Source organism: Oncorhynchus mykiss, chromosome 27 (assembly GCF_013265735.2).
Source record: "Oncorhynchus mykiss isolate Arlee chromosome 27, USDA_OmykA_1.1, whole genome shotgun sequence".
Classification (NCBI taxonomy): domain Eukaryota; kingdom Metazoa; phylum Chordata; class Actinopteri; order Salmoniformes; family Salmonidae; genus Oncorhynchus; species Oncorhynchus mykiss.
The window spans coordinates 20776369-20788712 of record NC_048591.1 but is presented as its reverse complement, the minus strand read 5'-3'; positions in this window follow the sequence as shown (position 1 = coordinate 20788712).

The window sequence follows — 12344 nt, the reverse complement described above, 5'->3', positions numbered from 1 at the left end:
TATTAGAAGGTAGAGTGTAGTGCACCATCTACATATTAGAAGGGAGAGTGTAGTGCACCATCTACATATTAGAAGGAAGAGTGTAGTGCACCATCTACATATTAGAAGGGAGAGTGGAGTGCACCATCTACATATTAGAAGGGAGAGTGGAGTGCACCATCTACATATTAGAAGGGAGAGTGTAGTGCACCATCTACATATTAGAAGGAAGAGTGTAGTGCACCATCTACATATTAGAAGGGAGAGCGTAGTGCACCATCTACATATTAGAAGGGAGAGTGGAGTGCACCATCTACACATTAGAAGGGAGAGTGTAGTGCACCATCTACATATTAGAAGGAAGAGTGTAGTGCCACATCTACATATTAGAAGGGAGAGTGGAGTGCACCATCTACATATTAGAAGGAAGAGTGTAGTGCCACATCTACATATTAGAAGGGAGAGTGGAGTGCACCATCTACATATTAGAAGGGAGAGTGTAGTGCACCATCTACATATTAGAAGGAAGAGTGTAGTGCACCATCTACATATTAGAAGGAAGAGTGTAGTGCACCATCTACATATTAGAAGGAAGAGTGTAGTGCACCATCTACATATTAGAAGGGAGAGCATAGTGCACCATCTACATATTAGAAGGGAGAGTGTAGTGCACCATCTACATATTAGAAGGAAGAGTGTAGTGCACCATCTACATATTAGAAGGGAGAGCATAGTGCACCATCTACATATTAGAAGGGAGAGTGTAGTGCACCATCTACATATTAGAAGGAAGAGTGTAGTGCACCATCTACATATTAGAAGGGAGAGCATAGTGCACCATCTACATATTAGAAGGGAGAGTGTAGTGCACCATCTACATATTAGAAGGGAGAGTGTAGTGCACCATAGACATTTTAAAAATTAGTGTAGTGCACCATTGGACAGTGTGACAGAGAAACCAATTTGGGACACTGTGCTCTCAAATGAAACACTTTTTTGCTTTTCATGTGCTGGGTCAGAGATGCTGGGTCAGAGGTCATAGTTCAAACAGGTTTGTATGTATCTGTATGTGTGCATGAGTATGTGAGTGTGTGTATGGGAGAAAGAGTGAGAGTGGGAGAGAGAGAGAGATAAGGTGCTTTTTTTACATCATCATCTATAAAATCACAATATGGATCAAATGCATACTTCTAGGCTATACCAATAGAGAACCACATATACTGTACTCTTTTCCTATGGGTGAAATATAGTGTTCTTACTCAAAACATACATTTCATTAACATCATTTGAAAGAAACTGATATGCTTGTTGGACAATAAATCTCTGTCATGTGGATGCTGTAAGCCAATGATATCTGCCATTCCCCGACAGTAGTTTCACATACACGCACGCACGCACACACACACAAATTATTCATGCACATCTGTTTATTGCAATCCAGAAACAGAACCCCACAATGACTGATAAGATGAAATGGTAAGCTGTTGGATCCCCAAACCCTAGACTGCAGTCTCTTGCTGCAGCCTGCTGTACTGAAGCTTTCATTAGATGAATTTCTGTTTTTGGAATGGTCTCTCTTGCCAGCCAATAGCTGATAGGCTCACCCTGCGCAGCCACCAATCTCGTTCCTGTTGCTAGGGCTATAATAAGCCTCCTGTTATTAGCCCCAGTTCCTTGCTGCATTGTTCAGACACCTATAGCATTCTGCAAAAAAATATGAAAGCTCAAGCAGCAGAGGAAGCATTAGAATTCAGCAGCACCAACCTGTCCCCCATGCTGTGTTGTAGTGCACTACATTATCTGCACCAAGGACGACAAGACCAACATTCATACGGTGTCCAATAGATTTTTGAAAGTATCTATAAAACAATGACAAAATTATTTATCTGCTAACATTGGTCCTTTTTTCCGACCTTCTAAGCATCTGATGACTTCCTGGATTGTGACAACATAGACTAGACAGCAGGCAACAACGATACTATAGTATAATCAAGTTAACCAGATATGTTCTCTCTATGTATAAATCACTGATAAATCATGTCAAACCTATTCTATGGGCACTATTCACATGGTAACACTTTAAATGGTTTATATTGCATTTACAAATGATTAAATAACAGAAAACATAGTTATAAACCATTAAGAGGATGTGAGGTCAGTGTTCTATCTCTGGTCAAAGTGTCATAATGAGGTCTGGGGTTTTAAAGCAGCCCACTGAGTTAAAACCGACAACCACGAAAGCCAGCATCCCGGAGTCGCCTCTTCACTGTTGACGTTGAGACTGGTGTTTGCGGGTACTATTTAATGAAGCTGCCAGTAGAGGTTGTTTCTCAAACTAGACAGTCTAATGTACTTGTCCTCTTGCTCAGTTGTGCACCGGGGCCTCCCACTCCTCTTTCTATTCTGGTTAGAGCCAGTTGGCACTGTTCTGTGAAGGGAGTAGTACACAACGTTGTACAAGATCCTCAGTTTATTGTCAATTTCTTGCTTGGAATAGCCTTCATTTCCCAGAACAAGAATAGACTGACAAATTTCAGAAGAAAGTCCTTTGTAATCAAATCCACAAATGCTACTCAACTAGTCTAAAGAAGGCCAGTTTTATTGCTTCTTTAATGAGCACAACAATTTTCAGCTGTGCTAACATAATTGCAAAAGGTTTTTCTAATGATCAATTAGCCTTTTAAAATTATAAACTTGGATTAGCTAACACAACGTGCCATTGGAACACAAGAGTGATGGTTGCTGATAATGGGCCTCTGTAAGCCTATGTAGATATTCCATTAAAAAATGGTCAGTTTCCAGCTACAATAGTCATTTACAACATTAACAATGTCTACACTGTATTTCTGATCAATTTGATGTTATTTTAATGGACAAAAAATGAGCTTTTCTTTAAAAAACAAGGACATTTCTAAGTGACCCCAAACTTTTTAAGAGTAGTGTATATAAACTTAATTCAAGACAATACATGTTTCTGTTTTCATTCATCCCTGACAAACAGCTGTGTGTATATATAGAGGAAACCTAATGGGCACCATCTGAACCATGCACTGCATGTGTGAACAGTCTTTGACAAAATTAACCATGCTAGAGTACTATTTTTTTTCATTTTTTTGCGGTATTTTACCCTCTTTTTCTCCACAATTTCAATCTTGTCTCATCGCTGCAACTCCCCAACGGGCTCGGGATTTTGAGGCGAAGGTTGAGTCTTGCGTCTCCCGAAACATGACCCGCCAAACCGCGCGTCTTAACACCGGCCTGCTTAACCTGGAAGACAGCCGCACCACTGTGTCAGAGGAAACACTGTTCAACTGAAAACCGCAGTCAGCCTGCAGGCGCCCGGCCCGCCACAAGGAGTCGCTAGAACGTGAAGAGCCAAGTAAAGCCCCCCCGGCCAAACCCTCCCCTAACCCGGGCGACGCTGGGCCAATTGTCCATCGCCCTATGGGACTGCTGGTTCGATACAGCCCAGGATCGAACCCGGGTCTGTAGTGACACCTCTAGCACTGCGAAGCAGTGCCTTAGACCACTGTGCAAGTCGGAAGGCCCAATGCTATTGTATTCTATTCTTACAGTGATATTACATCATTTGCCTGCTACGTCCACTGTGGAATCTGAAGCGATCCTGCTGTGCTACAAAGGATTTCTTTACAGTGTAAATGACTATCATAACTTAGTCGGAATAGAGGGAGATGGTGTGCTAAATTTGGCTCAGAGTTTTTTGCTTGTTATGCAAGAGTATGTTGATGTCTAATGGACTGACTACACCGTAGCCTAGTCTCCATGGTTGGCTGTCACATTGATGTACCCAGTCTACTCAGTGTCTACTCACAGGCTGCAGGCAGAGAGTACTATTATTAGAACTGTCTGTGTACTCAGCTTCTACAGTACTACTAGCTTTTTAATAGGATGATATTTCTGGAGCTCCACTGGCATTCTCTTTTTTTTGTTGGGGGGGGGGGGGGGTGATCATGAAAAACAAAATGCATGGTGATCTAATGCATCTACTTGTCTTCCGGCATCTTTTACATGTAGTAAATTACGAGATCCAAAGTTACGAGTACACAGGTATTATGTAAGTTCGGAGTACCAAAACAAAGTAGCTTCATAGTTCCATGTGGGATACACTTAACAACATCTTGCAGGGTGTTGAATGGGAAACCTTATTGCTTGAGATGTTTGAAACTGCTAAAAATCTGGCATTCTATCAGACAATATTCTCAATCTAATCCAACTTCTTCAGGATTGGTTGGTCCCCTGCGGGACGGTTGAGCTAACGTAGGCTAATGCAATTAGCATGAGGTTGTAAGTAACAAGAACATTTCCCAGGACATAGACATAGAGTTGAAGTCGGAAGCTTACATACACTTAGGTTGGAGTCATTAAAACTCGTTTTTAAACCACTCCACAAATGTATTGTTAACAAACTATAGTTTTAGCAAGTTGGTTAGGACATCTACTTTGTGAATGACACAAGTAATTTTTCCAACAATTGTTTACAGACAGATTATTTAACTTATAATTCACTGTATCACAATTCAAGTGGGTCAGAAGTTTACATACACTAAGTTGACTGTGCCTTTAAACAGCTTGGAAAATCCCAGAAAATGATTTCATGGTTTTAGAAGCTTCTGATAGGCTAATTGACATCATTTGAGTCAATAGGAGGTGTACCTATGGATGTATTTCAAGTCCTACCTTCAAACTCAGTGCCTCTTTGCTTGACATCATGGGAAAATTAAAAGCAATTTCCAAATGCCTGAAGGAACCACGTTCATCTGTACAAACAATAATACGCAAGTATAAACACCGTGAGACCACGCAGCCGTCATACCGCTCAGGAAGGAGTCGCGTTCTGTCTCCTAGAGATGAACATACTTTGGTGCGAAGGGTGCAAATTAATCCCAGAACAACAGCAAAGGACCTTGTGAAGATGCTGGAGGAAACAGGTACATAAGTATCTATTTCCACAGTAAAACAAGTCCTATAACGACATAACCTGAAAGGCCGCTCAGCAAGGAAGAAGCCACTGCTTCAAACCCGCCATAAAAAAAGCCAGACCATGGTTTGGGGACACTGCACATGGGGGAAAAGATCGTACCTTTTGGAGAAATGTCCTCTGGTCTGATGAAACAGAAATAGAACTATTTGGCCATAATGACCATCCTTCTGTTTGGAGGAAAAAGGGGGAGGCTTGCAAGCCGAAGAACACCATCCCAACCATGAAGCATGGGGGTGGCAGCATCATGATGTGGGGGTGCTTTGCTGCAGGAGGGACTGGTGCACTTCACATAATAGATGGCTTCATAAGGAGGAAAATTATGTGGATATACTGAAGCAACATCTCAAGACATCAGTCAGGAAGTTAAAGCTTGGTTGCAAGGGTCTTCCAAATGGACAATGACCCCAAGCATACTTCCAAAGTTGTGGCAGAATGGCTTAAGGACAACAAAGTCAAGGTATTGGAGTGGCCATCACAAAGCCCTGACCTCAGTCCTATAGAAAATGTGTGGGCAGAACTGAAAAAGCATGTGCGAGCAAGGAGGCCTACAAACCTGACTCAGTTACACCAGCTCTGTCAAGAGGAATGGGCCAAAATTCACCCAACTTATTGTGGGAAGCTTGTGGAAGGCTACCTGAAACATTTGACCCAAGTTAAAAAATTTAAAGGCAATGCTACCAAATACGAATTGAGTGTATGTAAACTTCTGACCCACTGGGAATGTGATGAAAGAGATTAAAGCTGAAATAAATAATTATCTCTACTATTATTCTGACATTTCACATTCTTAAAATACAGTGATTTGGGCAGTCTTGATCAAACCTTTTGCACAGAAATGCAATGGTTCATTGGATCAGCCTAAAACCTTGCACGTACACTGCTGCTATCTAGTGGCCCAAATCTAAATCGCACCCGGGCTGGAATAATAAGTTATGGCCTTTCTCTTGCATTTCAAAGATGATGGTACAAAAAACATACAAAACAACTGTTGTTTTTTTCTTTGTATTATCTTTTACCAGATCTAATGTGTTATATTCTCCTACATTCCTTTCACATTTCCACAAACTTCAAAGTGGTTCCTTTCAAATGGTACCAAGAATATTCATATCCTTGCTTCAGGGCCTGAGCTACAGGCAGTTAGATTTGGGTATGTCATTTTAGGCGAAAAATTAAATAAAGGGTCCGATCCTTAAGAAGATTTATCAAACTTCAAGATTTGATTATCTGTTTTGAGGGTTCATTTCCTCTTACTCAGATTTGTCTGGTTCATTTGAATGGAATATACAGTACCACTCGAAGGTTTGGACACACCTACTCATTCAAGGGTTTTTCTTTATTTTTTACTATTTTCTACATTGCCTTGATGACAGCTTTGCACACTCTTGTGTTATTTCATAGTTTTGATGTCTTCACTATTATGTCTTCTATTATCTAGAAAATAGTCAAAATAAAGAAAAACCCTGGAATGAGTAGGTGTGTCCAAACTTTTGACTGGTACTGTAGATATTCTTCAACAAGGCAAAATAAAGACAAATAGTATGAATGACAAAATGTATTATTAATTCATATGAACATTTATAGACTTTGCTGTGTATTATTTATCAAAATAACCAGAATTTTCAGCTGAAGTTTTTAAGAAACCTCCCATGAGTAAAACAGCATAGAGAACTCTCCTTAGCCGCCCCTCTTCACTGGAAATGTCTACTATATTGAAAATACATTTTAAAAAGCACTGTACAGTATACATATTTGAAATCAGAAGATTGAAACATGAGACTGCAGAAATAATGATTTCCAGGTAGAAACGTATCTCCCAACTCACTTTCATTCAGCATCAAGTGTACATACATGATCATTTACATGGTCACACTTTCTTTGGATAGTCCATCCGTAGATGCTCTACAGATGATCATGCTATCTACAAACTATTTGTTGATAAGCAACTGCTTTCTAAGGTTACAGTGGGGTTGGGGTAAGGTTTAGAATAAGGGTTTGGGTAAGAGTTCGAGTTAGGGCTAGCATAAGGGTAAGGATTAAGTTTAGGGTTAGGATAAAAGTTAAGGTTAGGGTTAGTAGATAGTTAGTTGAAATGTTACTAATAGTCTGTAAGCGCTTATCTCCAGTTGACCAATATCTACTGCAGAAGATCTGTATGCTTGACTCTTCTTGCCATGATTGGTTGTTAGCTATTAGTCGCTAGTCCCAAACATCATCCCTGTTAAGTAAAAATAACATATCAGATGTCTGTCAGTTCTCCTGTCAGTTTTTCAAGAGAATAGAGAATAGAGAAAGGGTTGGAGCTACAGGACCAATGAAATATATCAAAATACAATTTCACCGAAACAGGCCATTCAATGACTTGATTGACAGTAACTATAAGAAGTGACACTAACAATGCAAGTTAAGGTATAAAATACAAGCCACTGCAGAAGATGTCAAGTCTTAGCCATGAATTGCACTTGAGAACTGGTGCCTGCAAAATTACACAATGTTGGAAGCTTACTCATGGGGAGTTTACTCATGGGGAGTTTACCTCTTGCTGATGGCCATGGAGAGCCCTCCTTCCTGGACAGCTGGCATGGGCAGTGGGACCTTGACGATGAGCACACCCTTTGGAGAGAGAGAGAGGAGATCACCTTCTCAGAGTCCACACCGGGAGAATACTGCAGCCAGGAGACAGAACAAGTTTGTATCAGAGGAGAGTACTCTCATGTGACAGAAGTTATTATTGTCAATATCAGCACCCCAAATTGCATCCTATTCCCTCTATACTGTAGTGTGCTTCTTTTGACCAAGACCTAAAGGACTCTGGTCAAAATTTGTGCACTATATAAGGAATAGTGTGCCATTTTGGACGTATCATTGCAATCAACACCCAAGGGATGTTACTTTAGCTTTAAGGATTTATAACTATTGAAATGTTCTGCTTTGTGCTCACGTGGACTTCCTGGTGAAGTTTCATCTCTTCTCTCTTCGTGCTTTCCTATTGATATTACAGACACATTGGGGTTAGGAGTGTATCTTCGGTGTGTACAGTGTGTGTATGACTCTCTGTGCACAGATTGAGTTAAGTCTACAGTTTATGCTTTAGAGTGCACCTGGCTGTAGTATATTGTATGGGTACTGGGTTGTTATTTTGAAAGGCTTGACTCCCTCCTGAAGCTGCTCTGGGATACAATGTTTACCGACAAAGATTTGGCATTGACCCTTAACTATAAGCTGCAGTACTGTACGTGACTAATAAATGTAACATTTATCTTCGTCTACCAGTAGGTAAGCAACATTTTTATTTGTTTTATTATACAAGAAAGATCAAAACATAAACTGAACGACGACAAGGATAATATAGAGCTGGTGGGATTTTCCATGCATCGGCAGGACAGAGAAGCTACGTCTGGTAAGACGAGGGGCGAAGGTGTGTGTCTATTTGTCAATAACAGCTGGTGCGCAATGTTTAATATTAAAGACGTCTCGAGGTATTGCTCGCCTGAGGTAGCGTACCTTATGATAAGCTGTAGACCACACTATCTACCACGAGAGTTCATCTATATTATTCGTAGCTGTCTACTTACCACCACAAACCGATGCTGGCACTAAGACCGCACTCAACCAGCTGTATAAGGCCATAAGAAAACAAGAAAATGCTTACGCAGAAGGGGCACTCCTGCAGGCAAACTTAAATCTGTTTTACCTCATTTCTACCAGCATGTCACATGTGCAACCAGAGGGAAAAAAAACTCTAGACCATCTTTACTCCACACACAGAAACGCATACAAAGCTCTCCCTCGCCCTCCATTTGGCAAATTTGACCATAATTCTATCCTCCTGATTCCTGCTTACAATCAAAAAACAAATTTAGGAAGTACCAGTGACTCGCTCATTAAGGAAGTGGTCAGGTGACGCGGATGCTACGCTACAGGACTGTTGTGCTGGCACAGACTGGAATATGTTCAGGGATTTATCCAATGGCATTGAGGAGCATACCACCTAAGTCATTGGCTTCATCAATAAGTGCATTGACGACGTCGTCCCCACAGTGACCGTATGTACTGGGCTTGCCCATTAGGCAGTAGAAGTAGGGGTTGCCCATTAGGCAGTAGAAGTAGAAGCTTACATCCACAGAGGAGCCTGGGGGGCACATGTAGCCGGGCCAGTGGGAGCCTGGCCAGTGGGATCACTTGTCTGGGATCTGGGGCATCCCGAAGGACTGGTCGAAGAGCCATGAGCCGTGGTGCCAGTTGTGGAAGGGGTCAAAGTTTGGCTCCCGGAGCATAGTGAAAAGGACATGATTTAAACTATTTTCTTGGACTGTTAGGAAACAAAGACAAGCTCATGTGTCCAAAGACATATATGAGATATACTGTACCCAACACCCACCCTGGGAAAAAGGACAAGTATCAGGACTATGGACATTAGAGGTAATCTCCCTCTGCTGGGTGTGACATACTGAGAGCCCACATAGCACAAACCTAAATAACATACAGTACCTACTGCACAGACCTCATGGTACAAAAGCTACAACAAACACGCCCACAGGATTACACTACAAAAAACAGCGGTAGCAACAAAAGCTTGGCTTGAGCATTGCAAAAAGTCATTTTATTTCCTGTTGTTGCACTTTTTGATCATGTGAATCATGCACTCTTTGATTGAAACGTGTAATTGTGTATTTCCTGTTTTGCTATCTATTGTTGGTTCTGGTTGGTTAGTATCCACACACAGAGAGAGACAGAGCACACCCAACAGAGACAGTAAACAGCTGTGAAGATTTGTCAAGACCTTGCAAATGAAAACAGATACTTTGAGAAGACTGTCTGTGTAATCTGCAGTTATTCGCATTGAGTTTAATTTTTTTTTATTTTTATTAAGAATCATGAAAAGAGGAACAGTGAAAACAGTCTACCAAGGAGTATAGCCGAGAAATGAGCTCTCTGCCGCAGTGGCAGTTCTGAAAGTGATGATTTAATTTGTTGGTTTAGGACTTGATTGCATGTCAGTGACACCAGCATGATCTTTGTGTGAAAATCAACCTGGACCTTAACGTGTGTCTAGGCCAGGTTTTGCAAACAAGTCAGTTATATGAAGCTCAGAGAGAAAGAGACATGGGCAACATGACTGCTAGCATGATGGAGTCTTGAGTGACTTAGAACAGACTGACAGAGTTGGGGATGGGAAATGGAGTCTGAGAAAACCAAGCCCATGATGGTGCTGACTGGGTTGTAACAGCTGTAGTGGCTTTAGCTGGTCCGGGGGAGTCCCGCTGGGCCTTTGCATTGGCCTGGCTGGCTCAGCCTGTTGCTGAGGCTGTCATGGCAGATGTTGCTTGCAAGGCAGCAGAAAATGATCAGCTATACGGCATACAGTTCTCCCAAAGAAGACAGGCTGTGCTGAAGGGTTGGTGGTCTCTGGAGCACAAAGGGGAGGTGTGATCTACAATACATAGGTATGTACTACAAACGGGATTAGGGAGCTTGTTTTTTTAAATCAGTTACAAAACAACACATTTTCTGTTTCCTGTGTAGTCTATTTTATGTAAGGAATCACAACAATCAATTGTCAACTGAATTGTACCTCTATCAGTAGACCAGTGTATTTTTATATATAGTGTGGAGAAACAAGACAGTTTTATGCATTCTATTTCTAAGGTGTGGTCCGATCAAAAACAGAGCACTACTGTGCTGTTGCTTGGCAACTGTTTCCACAGTAACCTTTGCTCAGAAACATTACACTGTGGATTTCGAGGAGTGCCATGTACATCAATGGGAAAACAAACCGATCACAAAAAAGCCAACTAATGTGAAAAATGATTAAACATGGTCCAAACTGATGTGCATGTTTCAATAAATTAATGAACATGCCTTTTTTTATTTTGTTACAGCTCACATGGAGGCTGTGCATTTAGCAGGTACCCCTAACACCTGTGCAGTAAGTCACTCACTTCAATAAAGGGAAACTTAACCCCTGGAGTGTTCATTTTAGATAAAGGGACTGTGTGTCAATCCAAATCCCCTATCATAACACATATGACTAGTATGACAGCCCCTTGAGATAAATGGCTCTATAGTACACAGGATAAACACACCTATTTTTTACCTCTTCTTGCTGAGGAGTGCATGACAGTGACGTATGGACTTCATATGTGCACCTCTTTCTTATCAAGAGTGGACACACCTTTACATGCATTGTGTGACATCAAGGTGTTCCCTGACCGTTGAAAGAAAAAAAGCATGGGACAAATGGCATGATGTTTCATTGTGGTCGTTGGCAAGTGGTATTAGATCATTCTACAGAAATACACTATAATATGTCTGAAGCAAGCCTAATGTAGCCTCTGTATGAAGAACAATGGAGAAAAAAACTGTCCTGAGGCACAATAGATACAGTTAGACAGAAGGGTGCCATCTAGTGGTATATTTACAAAGAAACAGGGACATTGAACATAAGGCCTATGAAAGACTATATGTCTTTCAATTTTGAATAAACAAACACTGAAAATCAAAGTAGACACATACCTTAGTAGATTGCACACACCCCAAACATTTCTTCAAAACAGCATGGTTCTCAGAAACAGTCTCCATCAACTTCAGGTACAAAATCTCTTACCTAAACACATCATAGGGCTCCTCTTTGATACTATCGACCTGTCCCATCCTAATTAAGGTCCCAGGGGCCCATTCAGAGGGGCCCAGATTCACAAAACGTTCTTAAGAAGAAATGTCTTCTTAACTGCCATTTTCTACATAACTATAGACTTAAGAAGAAAGTTAAGCAAAGTTGCTATTCTTCAAAAAGGTTCTTGAAAATGTTCTTGAGCTATTTCTCCTGAAGCAAAAAGTTAAGAAGAAATGTAGATTCTTGAACTACAGTTATTGGAAATTCTAAGATAGCTAAAATAGTTTCTGTATTGATTATTTTAGCCCAAGAACATGTTTGAGAACAGTAATCTCTAGGCAACCAATTTAGCTAGCTAGCTAGCTAGCAATGGTAATCATGTTAGCATATTTATTATTGCGATTACTGTTCTAAAACATGTTCTTGGGTTTAAAATAATCAATACTGAAACTTTCAGATTAAGTTTGTGGGTGTATTAAGAAGACATTTCTCTTAAGAAGGTTTTGTGAATCTGGGCCCAGGTTCCTACCCTGTCACAATAATACAAGTGTTATTCCAGTTGTTTATTTTACAAAAACATGTGGATGGTGTCAGAGAGCCATATTTGAATAGCCTACTGGGCTATGACATGAGGGATTATCAATATGAACAAATATGTGGCCATATTGTTGAAAATTATGTGATATACTTCAGAATTTCAAAAGCACCAATGAAAAAAGCCAAACCGAAAACAGGTCTTTTGTCTTATTC